Below are 15,884 nucleotides of genomic sequence, written 5' to 3'. Positions count from 1 at the left end.
TGGAAGAAAGAGCACCCAAATCAGATTCAAGTTACATGTTGGAGGCGAAATTGACAGGACCCTGTGACAGATGTGATGTAGTGGGTGAGGAAGGAGGAGGTGTCAGGATGGTGTCCTGTGGAGCTGACTGGCTGGGAGAGCCTTTCACTGAGGTTGGGGACCCCAGACAACCAAATTTGGGAGACAGGATTATACATTTATTGTTTTATTTTAAAATTAATTTGCTTCTTTAGTTTTTGCTTATGTTTGAATAGGTAGTATTTGCACACAGTCCAAAATTCAAAATGTGTATCTGTAAAAGCCTCCCCGTCTTATCCTCCAGCCACCGAGTTCCTCCTCCTTACCCCCTGGAGCCAATAGGTATTACCAAGTTCTTCCGTATCTTTCCAGATAGTCATGGCTGTAAACTCAATTCTGTGTGCATTTAATTTCTCTTTGAAGATGTAGATTTTGAAGTGCCTGTCAACTGTCAGGTACAGATGTAAAGCAGATAGTTGGATTAATGAGTCTGGTACTCAGAGGTGCAGTTGTGTTGGTGATGTGAATTTGGAAGTAACTGGACTCAGAGCTGCATGCATAGATGGGATTACCTAGGGAGAGAATAAAGAATAAAGGAGAGGGCCTAGGACCAAGCTCAAGGAATTCTGTGATATAATGGCAGATCAGAGTATCTTAGCCTATTTTTGGTTGCTGTAACTAAATACCAAAGACTGCATAGTTTATAAGGAATTTCTTTTTAAATTTTTTTCTAATTTTTTAAGAAACAGTCTTGTTCTGTTGCCCAGACTTCAGAGCAGTGATGCAATCATAGCTCACTGAAGCCTGAAACTCTTGGACTCAAGTGATTTTCCCCCTCAGTCTCCTGTGACTACAGGTGTACACCACCACACCTGGCTTTTTTTTTTTTTTTTTTTTTTTTTGAAGATACATGGTGTTGTTTTGCTGCCCAGGCTGGTCTTGAACTCCTGGCCTCAAGCAAGCCTCCTGCCTTAGCCTTCAAAAGTGCTGGGATTACAAGCATGAGCCACTGCACCTGGCCATAAGAATTTATTTCTTACAGTTCTGGAGGCTGGGAAGTCCAAGATTGAGGGCCACATCTGGTGAGGACCTTTTTGCTGGTGAGACCTCTCTATAGAGTCCTGAGTCAGCAGAGGGTATCATGCAGTGAGGAGGCTCGCTGAGAGCCAAACTGCCTTTTATAACAGACCCACTCTCATGAGAACCCACTAATCTATTAACTCACTAATCTATTAATCTGTGAATGGGTTAATTCATTCACGAGGGCAAAGCCTTCATGACCCAATCACCTCTTAAAAACCCCACCTCTTTATACTATTACACTAGGGATTAAATTTCTTATTTTATTTTTATTTTTTAGTTTTTTTTCAGACAGAGTCTTGCTCTGTCACCCAGTAGCGTGATCTTGGCTTACTGCAACCCTCCGCCTCCTGGCTTCAAGCAATTCTCCTGCCTCAGCCTCCTGAGTAGCCGGGACTACAGGTGTACATCATCACATCCGGCTAATTTTTGTATTTTTTTGTAGACCTGGGGTTTTGCCATGTTGGCCAAGTTGGTCTCGATTCCTGGCCTCAAGCAATCCGTCCGCCCCAGCCTCCCAAAGTACTGGGATTACAGGCATGAGCCACCACACATGTCCAGGGGCTTAAGTTTCAACATGAGTTCTGGGGGACAGACATTTAAACCATAGCAAAGAGGATGAGCCCTCCAAAGATACTGAGAAGCAGCAACCAGAGAGATGGGAAGAACGGCTGGTGAGTGTGGTGGGGCCAGAGCTACCACCAAAGCAGAAGTGTCAGCAGCATCCCAGGAAGAGGAGGGAGCCTGTATAGTAACTGTGGGAAAAGGAAGTGTCAATTTATGTAGTAAGATTGTCTGGCAGGATGGGGCCATGTTGAGTTTGGTGATCTTGAGTCTACCCTGGAAACAGTGTGCTTTGTTGTGCTGAAGAGTGTCTGCCAAGGGACATTCTCCTGCAATGTTGGCTACTCATGTACAGGCAGAGAGAGAGCAGAACATTGTTAGTCCCAGGACTAAGGCCTTTCCAGGTAGATATGATGAAAAGGCAGAAAGTACTGGTGTTAAAAAGTGCTTAGATCGTGATGGGCGATGGAACTGAGGCTGGGTAGGGAGGGAAGTGAGGAGAATGGATTGGGAAAAGTAGAGGGAGTCAGAGTAGAAGGACTGACGAGGCCAAGGGGAGGAATTGAACAGTAAACAAGGAGAAGAAGGTGTAGTTAAAGCAGGCTGCTTTACTGGAGGCTGAGGTTGACTAGAGGGAGGATGTTCCCATAGATGAGATCACTGGATGGGCTGTCCACAGGTATGCTGGTGGGACACAGGGTGATGCTGTAACTTGCAGTAAAAGGAGTCAACATGTTTAAAGAATGAAGAGAAAGGACTGGGGACAGAGAGCTCACATTGTTGACGGGGGAGAGCGTGGAACAATCTCAAGGGAACAAGTTTTGTTTTTTTGGCAAGAGGTTGGAGAAGTGATAGTTTATACCAACATTTTCTGAAAGAAATATGCAAGGCTCACATGCAAGCCACATGTGTAAAATTATTTTATTTTTGAGACAGGGTCTCACTGTGTCACCCAGACTGGAATGCGGCTTACTGCGACCTCTGCCTCCTGGGCTGAAGCTATCCTCCCACCCTCAGCCACCCAAGTAACTGGGACCACAGTGCATGCCACCATGCCCAGCTAATTTTTGTATTTTTTGCAGAGATGGGTTTTGCCATGTTGTCTAGGCTGGTCTTGAACTCCTAGGCTCAGGCGATCTGCCTGCTTTGGCCTCCCAAAGTGCTGGGATTACAGGCATGAGCCACCACGCCCAGCCACATATGTAATTTTAAATGTTCTAGTGGCCATATTAAAAATATAAAAAGAAATGGGTAAAATTAACTTTGAATATATATTTGGTTTAACCTGATATATCCAAAAACATTATCATCTCAACATGTAATCAATGGAAAATAAGTTATTAATTAGATGTTTTATATTCTGTATAACATACTAAGTACTAAGTCTTCAAATTCTGGTGTGCGTTGTATACTTAGAGCACATCTCAGTGTGGACCAGTCAGTTTCAAGTGCTCAACAGCTACATATGGCTAGCAGCTACCATATCAGACAGTCCAGGTCTAGACTTTTGCTTTTTGTCGTATCTTTCTCCCAAGTCTTCACCAGCACTGAGCCATGGGCTATTTTGGGAAACATTAAAGAAATGTAAAACTCCACCTCTATACTTAAGTGCCTTACCTTATTAGGGGCAGCTGTGGGACTGTGAAGAGAGACTTGGGTTCCAGTCTCAGCTCTGAATTTTTACTTAGCAAAGACTTGGACACTTAGGTCTCTGAGCCTCAGTTTTCTCATCTGTAAAGTAGTGATCAAATAAGCAAGTGCCTTGGAAGGGAAAAGCATAGTGCCTTAGTTCGAGTCTCCTGCCTGCCTTCACAGACTAAGGTAATGCTCATGGAGTTGTCCATTGTGTATATGTAAAAAACATTTTCAAATGTGAAAAATCTAAGGCTCAGACTCAATCTTGGCATGCAGTATTTGTATTTTTACGGTCACAGTATATTTATTTTTTAAGTAATTAACAAACTTGCTAAAATATTACTATTGTTCAAAAGGATATAGAGTGAAATGTGAAGTCTTCTCCCATTCCAGACACCCCTTCTCCTCCCCAAAGACAACCACAGCTCCTGGTTTTTAGAATAACTTAGAGATATTCTATGTATTTATATGGATAACTGTGTGTCTATCTGTGTATGTGTGAGTGTGTGTGTATACACATATAATTACTTTATTCAAGCGGAATCATTCTCTATACACTGTTCTGCCCTGTACTTTTTTTATTTTTGAGATCATCTAATGTCAACACATATAGATTTGCCTCATTCTTTTGAACATTTTTGTAATATCCCAAAACATGAATACTGATATTTTATTTACTGGTTCCTTACAAGTGAACACACAGGTGCATCTCCAGTCTTTTGCTGCTACAATTGACAGTACTGTGCTTCATGACAACACTGACAGATATATCTCTGCATCTATGTGCCCATCTTATCTGTAGGATAAATTATTAGAAGTGGAATTTCTGGGTCAAAAGGTATGTGCTATTTAAATATTTTTACAGATTGCATCATATGCCCTCCAAGCAGGTTCCACCTATTTACAATCACCACAGTAATGTTTGAGAGTAACCTCCATGCACTCCTGACAACATAATGTTATCAAACTTCTTCATCTTTGCCAGTCTGATAATGGCCAGGTCAGTCAACTTTCCCAGCCTTGGTTTCACTGGGCTGTGATAATGGTGTATAACATCTGATATCTAACAGGTGTTAACCGACAGAAATGGTGACTGTTGCTATTTTCGAGTGATTTTCCTGGTTTGGGTACAAATTCTGAAACCTGCTGAAGGAAACAGCCTGGTAGCCTGCACCTAAACCTGCATCTGTTTACATTGTTTGGGTTGGCTGACATCTGGGTGACTTTCCAAGACCATTAAACAGCAAGATCATGGGGAGCCCCCTCCAAGATAAGCTGAGCTTTGGTTTCTGAGCAATCAGGCACTGAGAGGGGGAATTACCACCTGGGCTCACCGGAGGTATGGGTACCTGTGAACTGTGTGCCCAGGCCAGCCATCAGCGCTGTTCTTCACCACTAAACAGGGAAGCTATTACTTGGGGGTGCTGTATTGACCTCCTACACAAAGCTGTGTTTCCCAAATTACTGGCAGGCAGGTATTTCAAGAATGGCATGAGCTGGGCAGCAACATGGATATTTTAATTGTGGCTTAAAACTGTGCCGCCTGTAATCCCAGCACTTGGGGAGGTTGAGGTGGGAGGTTTGCTTCAGCTCAGGAGTTCGAGACCAGCCTGAACAACATGGTGAAACCCTGTCTCTGGTGCACACCTTTTGTCCTGGCTACTAGGGAGGCTGAGGTGGAGGACTGCTTGAGCCCGGGAGGTGGAGGCTGCTGTGAGCCATGATCGTGCCACTATACTGTATGTAGCCTGAGCAACAGAGCAAGACTGTGTCTCAAAACAAAAAACAAAAAACTGCCAGGTGCGGTGGCGCACATCTGTAATCTCAGCACTTTGGGAGGCTGGGGTGGGCAGATTGCTTTGAGCTCAGGAGTTCAAGACCAGCTTGGGCAACATGGCGAAACCCCATCTCTACAAAATAAATAAATAAATAAATAAATAAATAAATAAATAAATAAATATATAGGCAGGCATGGCCAATATGCCTGTGGTCTCAGCTACTCGGGAGCTGAGGCTAGAGTATAGCTTAAGCCCAGGAAGCAGAGGTTGCAGTGAGCCAAGATCCCACCCACTGCACTTCAGCCTCAGCAGTGAGACCTTATCTCAAAGAAACAAACAAACAAACAAAAACCAACCAAACAACAACCTGTGCTGTTTCTCCTGCTGTTTGACTCTCAGCGGACTTGAAGCTGGGAAAAGGGTCCCTCCAATGCCTTCCCCAGCTAGATCCAGTAACCCTGAGCTCAGCGGAGATACTCCCTTCCTGCTCTCTCCCGGTTGGCAACAGTTTGACAGGCAGGGCACAGGTCACCATTCGTTCATTCATGCAAGTATATTTTGAGCATCTACAAAGTGTCAGGCCCTGTCCTGGGCACTGGGGGTTCGGAAATGAATAGGACAAGAATTCTGTCTACAAAGATCTTGCGGTCTTGGACAGACCTGCCTACGCTTGCCCACTTCTTACTACCCCTTCTCTCAGAGGCTGGCACAGGGTGGCCAGGGGAAGCAGGGTACCACTAGCTGTTCACGGCTGTTTAGGCTCCAGCCTTAGGTTCTCCCAAAGAACAAGCACCTGTTGGGGGCCCAGGCAGTACATATGATGTATGTAAATGGTAAGATTATGAATTCTGCCAGACTGTCCTTCCAGAAGCCCTGTTCAGATCATGTCATGGCCCTATTTGAACATCCTCCTGAGTCCTGTTCTGCCTCTGCCCTGCCCTACCCCACCCTGCCCCACACTCTGTCAGCTTCCTTATCTCATGGCCACCCTGCACTTCTTAATCACCAAGTCCCAAATCTGAGGAGCCTTGGATCCCTCCTGCCTTCCTGGGTCGTCCTACTTTTCTCTTAGCTGAGACTGGGCTTCCTCCCTTTCCCACACTTGAAAAACCTTGTTATTTATGCCCCACCTTAAATGAGTGTCTTTTCCCTTCCCTGGCTCCTGCAAACTTCCCTGGCTCATTACCAGGGCAGTAAAAAGTACTCAGGGTTTGAATCTCTGCTCAGTCACTTACTGTGACATTGGGCGAATTACCTAACGTCAGGGAACTGCAGGCCAGCACCCGATGAGCCTGTCTCCAGCTGTTGAGGAAGCTGTGGCAAGTGCAGTGCTGAGCTCAGGGACAAGAGTGAGATCCCAACTGAAATGGGGGTGCATGGGATGCTGACCCCCGGAGATGCATTAGGGAGCTGGAGCATTAGGGAAGACTGGCTTTCCTTCTCCAGCCTCTCAGGGCTGGCTGCCTTCACAACTCTCCTATTGAGCCCCTTTGAGCACCTCAGAAATACACAGTGGTGTATCTTGGAGTTTTCTCTCTGCTCTTCAGTATTTCTTTTTTTCTTTTTTACTGAGGCTGAGTCTCATTCTGTTGCCCAGGCTGGAATGCAGTGGTGCTATCTCAGCTCACTGCCACCCTGTGCCTCCCAGGTTCAAGCGATTCGCGTGCCTCAGCCTCCCGAGTAGCTGGGATTATAGGCACCAGCCACCATGCCTGGCTAATTTTGTGTTTTTTTCAGTAGAGACAGGGTTTCACCATGTTGGTCAGGCTGTTCTCAAACTCCTGACCTCAGGTGATCTGCCTGCCTTGGCCTCCCGAAGTGCTGGGATTACAGGTGTGAGCCACCGCAAGTGATCAATTCTGTTGGTTTGTCCGTGACTGTCCTGATTTTAGCCCTGGAACTGCCACATCCTGGGAAATCCCTCAGTCCTGGGACAAACTGGGGCAGTTGGGGCAGTTGGTCAGTCACCCTGAGGCAGGTGACAGAGACCTGATCAGAGAAGGGTAAGTGGTGGGGGCTGCAGCTCCTGGATGAACACAAAGCTCTGTGTCATTGCTCAGTGCCCAGACTGTTTCTGAGCCTTACATGTGTCATTGACCCTCATCCTCACAGGAGAGCTGAGGCTCTCATAGTTAAGAACTTTCTCCAGATCTCCCAGCAAGGAGGTCCCAGGGTAAAGCCTGGGTGTGTCCTGCCCACATCAGGTGTCTCCCCTACACCTCCCTGCCAATTGAAATGATCCTTTTGTAATGTCACTCGTCACTCACCTACCCCACTGTAACAGTTTTCTGAATTAGGACTCCTGAACCTTAGGTTCTGAAACCAGTATATGCTAGCTGCTTAATTAAAGGCTTGATAAGGATGACAATGATGCTTAGTTTGTAGTTCTCAGCTGCATCTGATGATCACATTTGCTGAATAAATTGTTTTCCAGATAAATGAGGTGAAAATGAGTTATCCTAATTAAGATGTATTTCTATAACTCCTTAAATGCAGAGACTATATTGGCAAGATATTTGTCCTATCATTAGTTGATATTCTTGTCATCTCAACAGATGTAATTGTCATCTCAACAGTATTGACCTTTGTTGTGATTTCAAGAAATATATCCCCCTTCTGAATAATCAATTTTTTAAAAACTGAAAAGTACAACCTTTGTAATTTATTTGTAAGAAAAGGAGTACGTAACCTTTCTGAGTGTTATATTCCAGCCCATTGCTCGGTAGGTGGTTTCAGCTTCCTAGTACTTTTACTATTTCCTCTTGACAGCTTTCTGATTAGTTACCAGAGGGTCTCACCATCTCCAGGAATTCGGGAAGCCCTTTGGTTCAGGTTCCAGTGACTTCTGCCCTGCTAAAATCTTCTACTCTGTGACCTGTTCTTTAAGAGAGGCTTCCACATCTATCTTGGAAATGCCTAGAAATTTAGTTCCTCTCTGCTTTTCACAAATAATCCAAGTGAAGATGCAAAGGTAAACTTTTAAACTTTAAATTTTGGGCTGGGTGCAGTGGCTCTGCCTGTAATCCCAGCACTTTGGGAGGCTGAGGCGGGTGGATCACGAGGTCAGGAGTTCGAGACCAGCCTGGCCAACATAGTGAAACCCTGTCTCTACTAAAAATACAAAAACTAGCCAGGTGTAGTGGCATGTGCCTACTATAGTCCCAGCTACTTGGGAGGCTGAGGTGGGCGAATCGCTTGAACCCGGGAGGTAGAGGTGGCAGTGAGCCAAGACCATGCCATTGCATTCCAACCTGGGGGTGACAGAGTGAGACGCCATCTAAAAAATAAAAAAGTAAAATAAACTAAATTTTGCTGGCCAAGACTGCGTAGTCTAATCAGGAGAACTTAAAAAGACTTTTTAAAGTACAATTTTTTAAAATTATCAACTCATTAAATAACTGAAAAATTCAAAATTATATAAATAGCTTACATGGAAAATAAAATTATTCTGCCATTTGATCTCTGAGGGGCAATCCCTGTTAACAGTTTAGCATATATTACTCCAACACGTTTCCATTTTTCCATACATAATATGTATATACTAGCACATATTTACACAACTATAAATGAGATCACATTAGGTATGCTGTTTTGTACTTTTTTTTTTTTATTCTTTGTTTTTTTTTTGAGATGGAGTCTCGCTCTGTCACCCAGGCTGGAGTGCAGTGGCGCCATGTGGGCTCACTGCAAGCTCCGCCTCCCGGGTTCACGCCATTCTCCTGCCTCAGCCTCCTGAGTAGCTGGGACTACAGGCGCCCACCACCTCACCCGGCTAATTTTTTGCATTTTTAGTAGAGACGGAGTTTCACCGTGTTAGCCAAGATGGTCTGGATCTCCTGACCTCATGATTCCCCCACCTCGGCCTCCCGAAGTGCTGGGATTACAGGCGTGAGCCACTGCGCCCGGCCGTACATTTACTTTTTTAAATTTAGTAACATCACAGATGTCTTTCCTTGCCCATATAAAGCTCATTCTTGTGAATGGCTGCCTGCTGTCCTTTTTTTTTTTTTTTTTAAGACTACTCAAGAGCAGTAGTGAGAAGGGGAGAAAGAGCAGAATAAGGGGTTTCATCTGTAACTGACTGTGAACAATCAGTTGAGATAACTCACTACCTTCAGACCAGCCCATCCATTTTATAAGTGAAATCTGATGTACTGAACCAACCTTCTTGAATAGAACACTTGAGCCAGGCCTGAATATTCGCCCAGTCACTAAGTTTCTCTGGACTCATTCTGGATTAATTTTAGCATGAGATGCAGAGGTGGTTACTCGTTAATTCAACTTTTTAAATAACTGACAAGCAGTTTGCTTTAAAACCATGAATGTTAATTTTTCATCTTTGTTATAGATTATTATTATTATTATTATTTTGAGATGGAGTTTTGCTCTTGTTGCCAGGCTGGAATGCAGTGGTGCGATCTCGGCTCACAGCAACCTCCGTCTCCTGGGTTCAAGTGATTCTGCTGCCTCAGCCTCCCAAGTAGCTGGGATTACAGGCATGTGCCACCACGCCCAGCTAATTTTGTATTTTTAGTAGAGACGGGATTACTCCATGTTGGTCAGGCTGGTCTTAAACTGCTGACCTCAGGTGATCCGCCCGCCTTGGCCTCCCAAAGTGCTGGAATTACAGGCATGAGCCACCGCACCTGGCCTGTTATAGATTATTTATTCCTAATTATATGTGACAATCTTTGATGGAAGGAGAAACCACTTTTTTCCTAACACCTAGTTAAATGCCTGCTTAGTCTGTCTAATTAAGAGGAAGTTTTTCTCAAGTCTTAACAAATTCAAGATTTAAATTATATCAAGTGTCTTTCCTGACCATGGTAATATGAAACTAGAAATCAACAGTAGGAGTAAAATTGGAAAATTCTCACATACCTAGAAATTAAACAACACACTCCTAAATAACCAATGTGTCAAAGAAAAAAATGAAAAAAATCTTGAAACAAAAATGGAAATAGAGCATACCATAATTTACAGGGTGCAGCAAAAGCAGTTTTTTTTTTTTTTTGAGACGGAGTCTCGCTCTGTCGCCCAGGCTGGAGTTCAGTGGCCCGATCTCAGCTCACTGCAAGCTCCGCCTCCTGAGTTTATGCCATTCTCCTGCCTCAGCCTCCCGAGTAGCTGGGACTACAGGCGCCCGCTACCTCGCCCGGCTAGTTTTTTGTACTTTTTAGTACAGACGGGGTTTCACTGTGTTAGCCAGGATGGTCTCGATCTCCTGACGTCGTGATCCGCCCGTCTCGGCCTCCCAAAGTGCTGGGATTACAGGCTTGAGCCACCGCGCCCGGCCCCAAAAGCAGTTTTAAGGGGAAAGTTTATAACTATAAACGCTTACATTAAGAAAAAAGATGTCGGCCCAGGCGCAGTGGCTCACGCCTGTAATACCAGCACTTTGGGAGGCTGAGGCAGGTGGATCACGAGGTCAGGAGATTGAGACCATCCTGGCTAACATGGTGAAACTCCGTCTCTTCTAAAAATACAAAAAAAAATTAGCCGGGCGTTGTGGCAGGCGCCTGTAGTCCCAGCTACTTGGGAAGCCAAGGCAGAAGAATGGCATGAACCCAGGAGGTGGAGCTTGCAGTAAGCTGAGATCGGGCTACTGCATTCCAGCCTGGGCAACAGAGCAAGACTCCATCTCAAAAAAAAAAAAAAAAAAAAAAAAAAAAAAAAAGTCAAGTAATCAACCTAACTTGACACTTCAACGAATTATTAGAAAACTAACAGAAAAAGAAGAGCAGCAGAAGAAAAGAAATAATAAAGATCAGGTCAGAAAACTAAAGGTTTGTCGATTTTATTTCTGAATTTTTATTTATTTTTAATTTTTTTAGAGACAGGATCTGGCTCGGTTGCCCAGGCTGGAGTGCAATGGCATGATCATAGCTCGCTGCAGCCTGGAACTCCTGGGCTCAGGTGATCCAACTGCTTCGGCCTTCCAAGTAGCTAGAACTACAGGTGTGCACCACCACACCTGGCTAATTTTTTGCTTTCTGTAGATATAGGGTTTCACTAAATTATACCCAGGCTGGTCTTGAACTCCTGGCCTCAGATGATCCTCTCCCACACTGACCTCTTGAAGCACTGGGATTACAGACATAAGTCACTGAGCCTGGCCCTTATTTCTTTTTCTTTTTCTTTTTTTTTTAATCAACTCTTAGTTTTGTACATCTTTTCTATTATTTTTCTAGTCTCTATTTCATTTATTTTGGACCTTGACCGGGTGGTCAAGGCTGCAGTGAGCCAAGATTGCACCACTGTACTCCAGCCTGGGTGACAAAGTGAGACCGTATCTCAACAACAACAACAAAAAAAAAAAAAAAAAAGAAAGAAAAGAAAAGAAAAGAAAAAGCTGTCCCATTTACAATAAAATCAAAAACAATAAAATATTTAGGAATAAATTTAACAAAGAAGGCGAGAAGTCTATATGCTGAAGACTATAAGACAGTGACGAAGGAAACTGAAGACACAAATAAATTGAAAGATACCCTATGTTCATGGATGGGAAGAATTAATATTGTTAAAATGTCCATATTACCCAACGCGATCTGCAGAGTCAATGCAATCCGTATCAAAATTTCAATGGCATTCTTCACAGAAATCAAAAAAGCAGGCCAGACGCAGTGGCTCACGCCTGTAATCCTAGCACTTTGGGAGGCTGAAGCAGGTGGATCGCTTAAGCCCAGGAATTTGAGACCAGCCTGCACAACATGGTGAAAACCTGTGTCTACAAAAAATACAAAAGTTACCTGGATGTGGTGGTGCACACCTATATTACCAGCTACTTGGGAGGCTGAGGTGGGAGGATCATCTTAACCCCAGGGAGGTCGAGGCTACAGGGAGCCATGATTGTACCACTGCACTCCAGCCTAGGTGGCAGAGGGAGACCCTGTCTCAAAAAAAAAAACAACAACAAAAAATCAAATTCATATAGAAGCACAAAAGATCCTGAATAGCCAAAGCAATCTTGAGAAAGAAGAACAAAGCGGAAGGCATCATGCCTCCTGATTTCAAAGCAAATTGCAAAGCTATAGTAAACTGAAATGGTATGGCACTGGCATAAAAACAGGCACACAGATCAATGAAACAAAATAGCCCAGAAACAAAGGCATTTATATATGGTCAACTAATATTTGACTAAAGTGCCAAGAATGCACAATGAAGAAAGGACTCTCCTCATAAAGGGTGTTGGCAAAACTGAATATTCACATGTAAAAGAGTGAAATTGAACCCTTATCTTACATCATTCACAAAAATTAACTTGAAATGGATTAAACACTTAAGCGTCAGACGTGAAACCATAAAACTCCTAGAAGGGAAAATAGGGAAAAACTTCTTGACATTGGTCTTGGCAATAACTTTTTGGATGATACCCAAAACACAAGCAACAAAACCAAAAATGAGTAAGTGGGACAACATCAAACTAAAAACCTTCTGTACAGCAAAGGAAACAATCAACAAAATGGAAAGGAAATCTACAGAATTCAGAAAAATAATTGCAAACCTGGAAAGGGGTTAATATCCAAAATGTAAATGGAACTCATACAACTCAATAGCATAAACCAAACAACAACAAAAAAGAAACAAATGATTTTAAAATGGGCACAAGGACCTCAATAGTCATTTCTCCAAAGAAAACAATACAAATAGCCAACAGGTACATAAATCGGTGCTGAACTGATCAGGGAAGTGCAAATCAAAACCACAATGAGATATCACCTCACTCCTCTTAGGCTGGCTATTGTCAAAAAGACAAGATGACAAATGTTGGTCAAGATATGGAGAAAGGGAGCCCTTTCACAATGTCAGTGGGAATGTAAATTGATATAGCTATTATGAAAAAAAGTATGGAGATTCCTCAAAAAAATTAAAAATAGAGGTACCAGCCAGGCATGGTGGCTCATGCCTGTAATCCCAGCACTTTGGGAGACCAAGGCGGGTGGATCACCTCATGCCAGGAGTTCGAGGTCAGCCTGACCAACATGGTGAAACCCCATCTCTACTAAAAAGACAAAAATTGGCTGGGCAAAGTGGCGGGCACCTGTAATCCCAGCTACTCGGGAGGCTGAGGCAGGAGAATCGCTTGAACCTGGGAGGTGGAGGTTGCAGTGAGCCAAGATTGCGCCACTACATTCCAGCCTGGGCAACAGAGTGAGAGCCTGTCTCAAAAAAGAAAAGAAAAGTGCCATACAATCCACCAATCCTACTGGCTATATATCAAAAACAACTGAAATCAGTGTAACAAAGAGATATCTGCATGCTCTTGTTCACTGCACCATATTCACAATAGCCAAGACATGGAAACTACCTAAGTGTCCATCGACAGATGAATACATAAATAAAGATATATATGAATATTATTCAGCCATATGAAGAAGAAAATCATGCCATTTGTGACAACATGGATGAACCTGAAAGCCATTACGCTAAGTTGCTAAATGAAATAAGCCAGACATAGGAAGACAAATACTGTATGATCTCACTTATATGTGGAATCTAAAAAAATTGAACTCATAGAAATACAGTAGAATTGTTGCCAGAGGCTGGGGCCAGTGGGGAAGAGGGAGATGTAGATCAAAAGGTCCAAACTTTGAGTTATAAGATGAACAAATTCTGGGGACTGAATGTTCAGCATGAGTGGTGATGGATATATTCATTAATTTAATTGTGATCATCATTACACAACAGAGATAAATCATCAGGCTGTATACCTTGAATGTATACAATCTTTATTTGTCAATTAAATTTGAAAAAAATTTTAAAGAAGCTTTTCTAGGCTGGACACAGTGGCTCACACTTGTAATCCCAACACTGGGAGGTTGAGGCCAGAAGTCCAAGACCAGTGCCTAGCAACACAGAAAGACCTCATCGCTACCAAAAAAAAAAAAAAAAAAGGCAAGAGGTTTCTCTGGTCCAGAGAAAATATAAAAACCAGCAAGAACCAATCAGCCAGTTTCCAGTTGTATCAGCATCTCAGAAAATTGGAGTTGTTATTTTATTTTTTAGTTTTGCAGTTTCCTGGGCCAAAGTAACCGAAATGCTCAAAGTGAAGTTCCATGAGGGTGTGAAAAGGGCTGGTAGTCTCCCAGGATATCAACCTGTTAGTAACCTTGACCAACGTGGTTAACAGAATGTACACGAAATGCACAGAGGTTATAATATAGATTTTTCACTAGTTCTAAATATAGTTCTCTAAATCTTACAGCAGTAATCACTACTGCAACTGCTCATATTTGAGGTCAGAGAAATCAGGAAACATAGATACATGATTGATAGATAGATAGTCACAAAGTAGAGAGATGGGCTGGGCATGGTGGCTCACGCCTGTAATCCCAACATTTTGGGAGGCCGAGAAGGCAGATCACTTGAGGCCAGTCTGGCCAACATGACAAAACCCCATTTCTACTAAAAATATTAATGCAAAAAAAATTTGGCCTGGCGTGGTGGCACACGCCTGTAATCCCAGCTACTCAGGTAGCTGAGACATAAGAATCACTTGGCCGGGTGCGGTGGCTCATGCCTGTAATCCCAGCACTTTGGGAGGCCGAGGCGGGCGGATCATGAGGTCAGGAGATCGACACCATCCTCGCTAACACGGTGAAACCCCATCTCTACTAAAAATACAAAAAATTAGCCCGGTGAGGTGGCGGGCGCCTGTAGTCCCAGCTACTCAGAGGCTGAGGCAGGAGAATGGCGTGAACCCGGGAGGCAGAGCTTACAGTGAGCTGAGATCCGGCCACTGCACTCCAGCCTGGGCGACAGAGCGAGACTCTGTCTCAAAAAAAAAAAAAAAAAAAAAGAATCACTTGAACCCAGTAGGTGGAAGTTGAGTGAGCTGAGATCGTGACTCTGCACCCCAGCCTGGGCAACAGAGCAAGACTGTCTCAAAAACAAAACAAAACAAAAAACAAAGTAGAGATCCAGGATTGGAATCAAAACTGTGCTGAAATCCCTCCTCTTCCATTTACTGGTTATGTGGGCATGTTGGTGTGCCTATGTAAAAAATAAAAGAGATGGCTGGGTGCAGTGGCTCACGCCTGTAATCCCAAAACTTTGGGAGGCTGAGGCAGGCAGATCATGAGGTCAGGAGTTTGAGACCAGCCTGGCCAACATAGTGAAACCCCATCTCTACTAAAAATACAAAAAATTAGCCAGGTGTGATGGCAGGCGCCTGTAGTCCCAGCTACTTGAGAGGCTGAGGCAGGAGAATCGCTTGAACCCAGGAGGTGGAGGTTGCAGTGAGCTGAGATCAAGCCATTGTACTCCTGCCCAGGCGAAAGACCAAGACCCCATCTCAAAAAATAAATACAATAAAATAGATAAGGATTGTAAAGTAGATAACATAGTAACTGGCACAGAAAGTCTTAAATATAGTTCTCTTCCCTATGTTAGCTTTTAGATGTACTTAATTTTTCAAAACACCTAAGCGTCGACATTCCTATTAGGAAAAGGCTCATGTTTCTTGTTGCTGTAAATATTTGGTCATTCACTTATTCATTTACTCAGCAAACATTTATTGACCAACCACCATGTGTCAGGCATTGTACTGGTTTCAGGGACCATAGGGATAAAGAAACGATTCCTGCCCTCTGAGGTCTGGCCTGGAATTTGACCTCTGTTTTCTTCTTTATTCCAGTCGTCTTAAACTCTGCACTTTGTTCTGTGTTAAAGAATAACTATGTCACACATTGAGGGCTTGAGTGAGAGGGAGTGATCCAGAGAGTCATGAGAACAGTCCTTGGGCATCAGAAGGGCTCCCATATACTAGGAGAGAACCTCTGTAGTCCACCTTGCTACAAAGGTGTCAGA

The 15,884-nt window shown here is 43.6% G+C and overlaps 1 protein-coding gene across 1 annotated transcript in view; it reads left to right on the top strand.

Moving 5' to 3' along the window:
• VSTM5 (V-set and transmembrane domain containing 5) overlaps window positions 1–15,884 on the top strand; it is a 34,285-nt gene that overhangs the window by 15,047 nt on the left and 3,354 nt on the right. The window lies entirely within an intron of this gene.

The sequence above is a fragment of the Macaca mulatta genome, chromosome 14, assembly GCF_049350105.2.
Source record: "Macaca mulatta isolate MMU2019108-1 chromosome 14, T2T-MMU8v2.0, whole genome shotgun sequence".
Taxonomy (NCBI): Eukaryota; Metazoa; Chordata; class Mammalia; order Primates; family Cercopithecidae; genus Macaca; species Macaca mulatta.
This window is presented reverse-complemented; position numbering and strand designations above follow the sequence as displayed.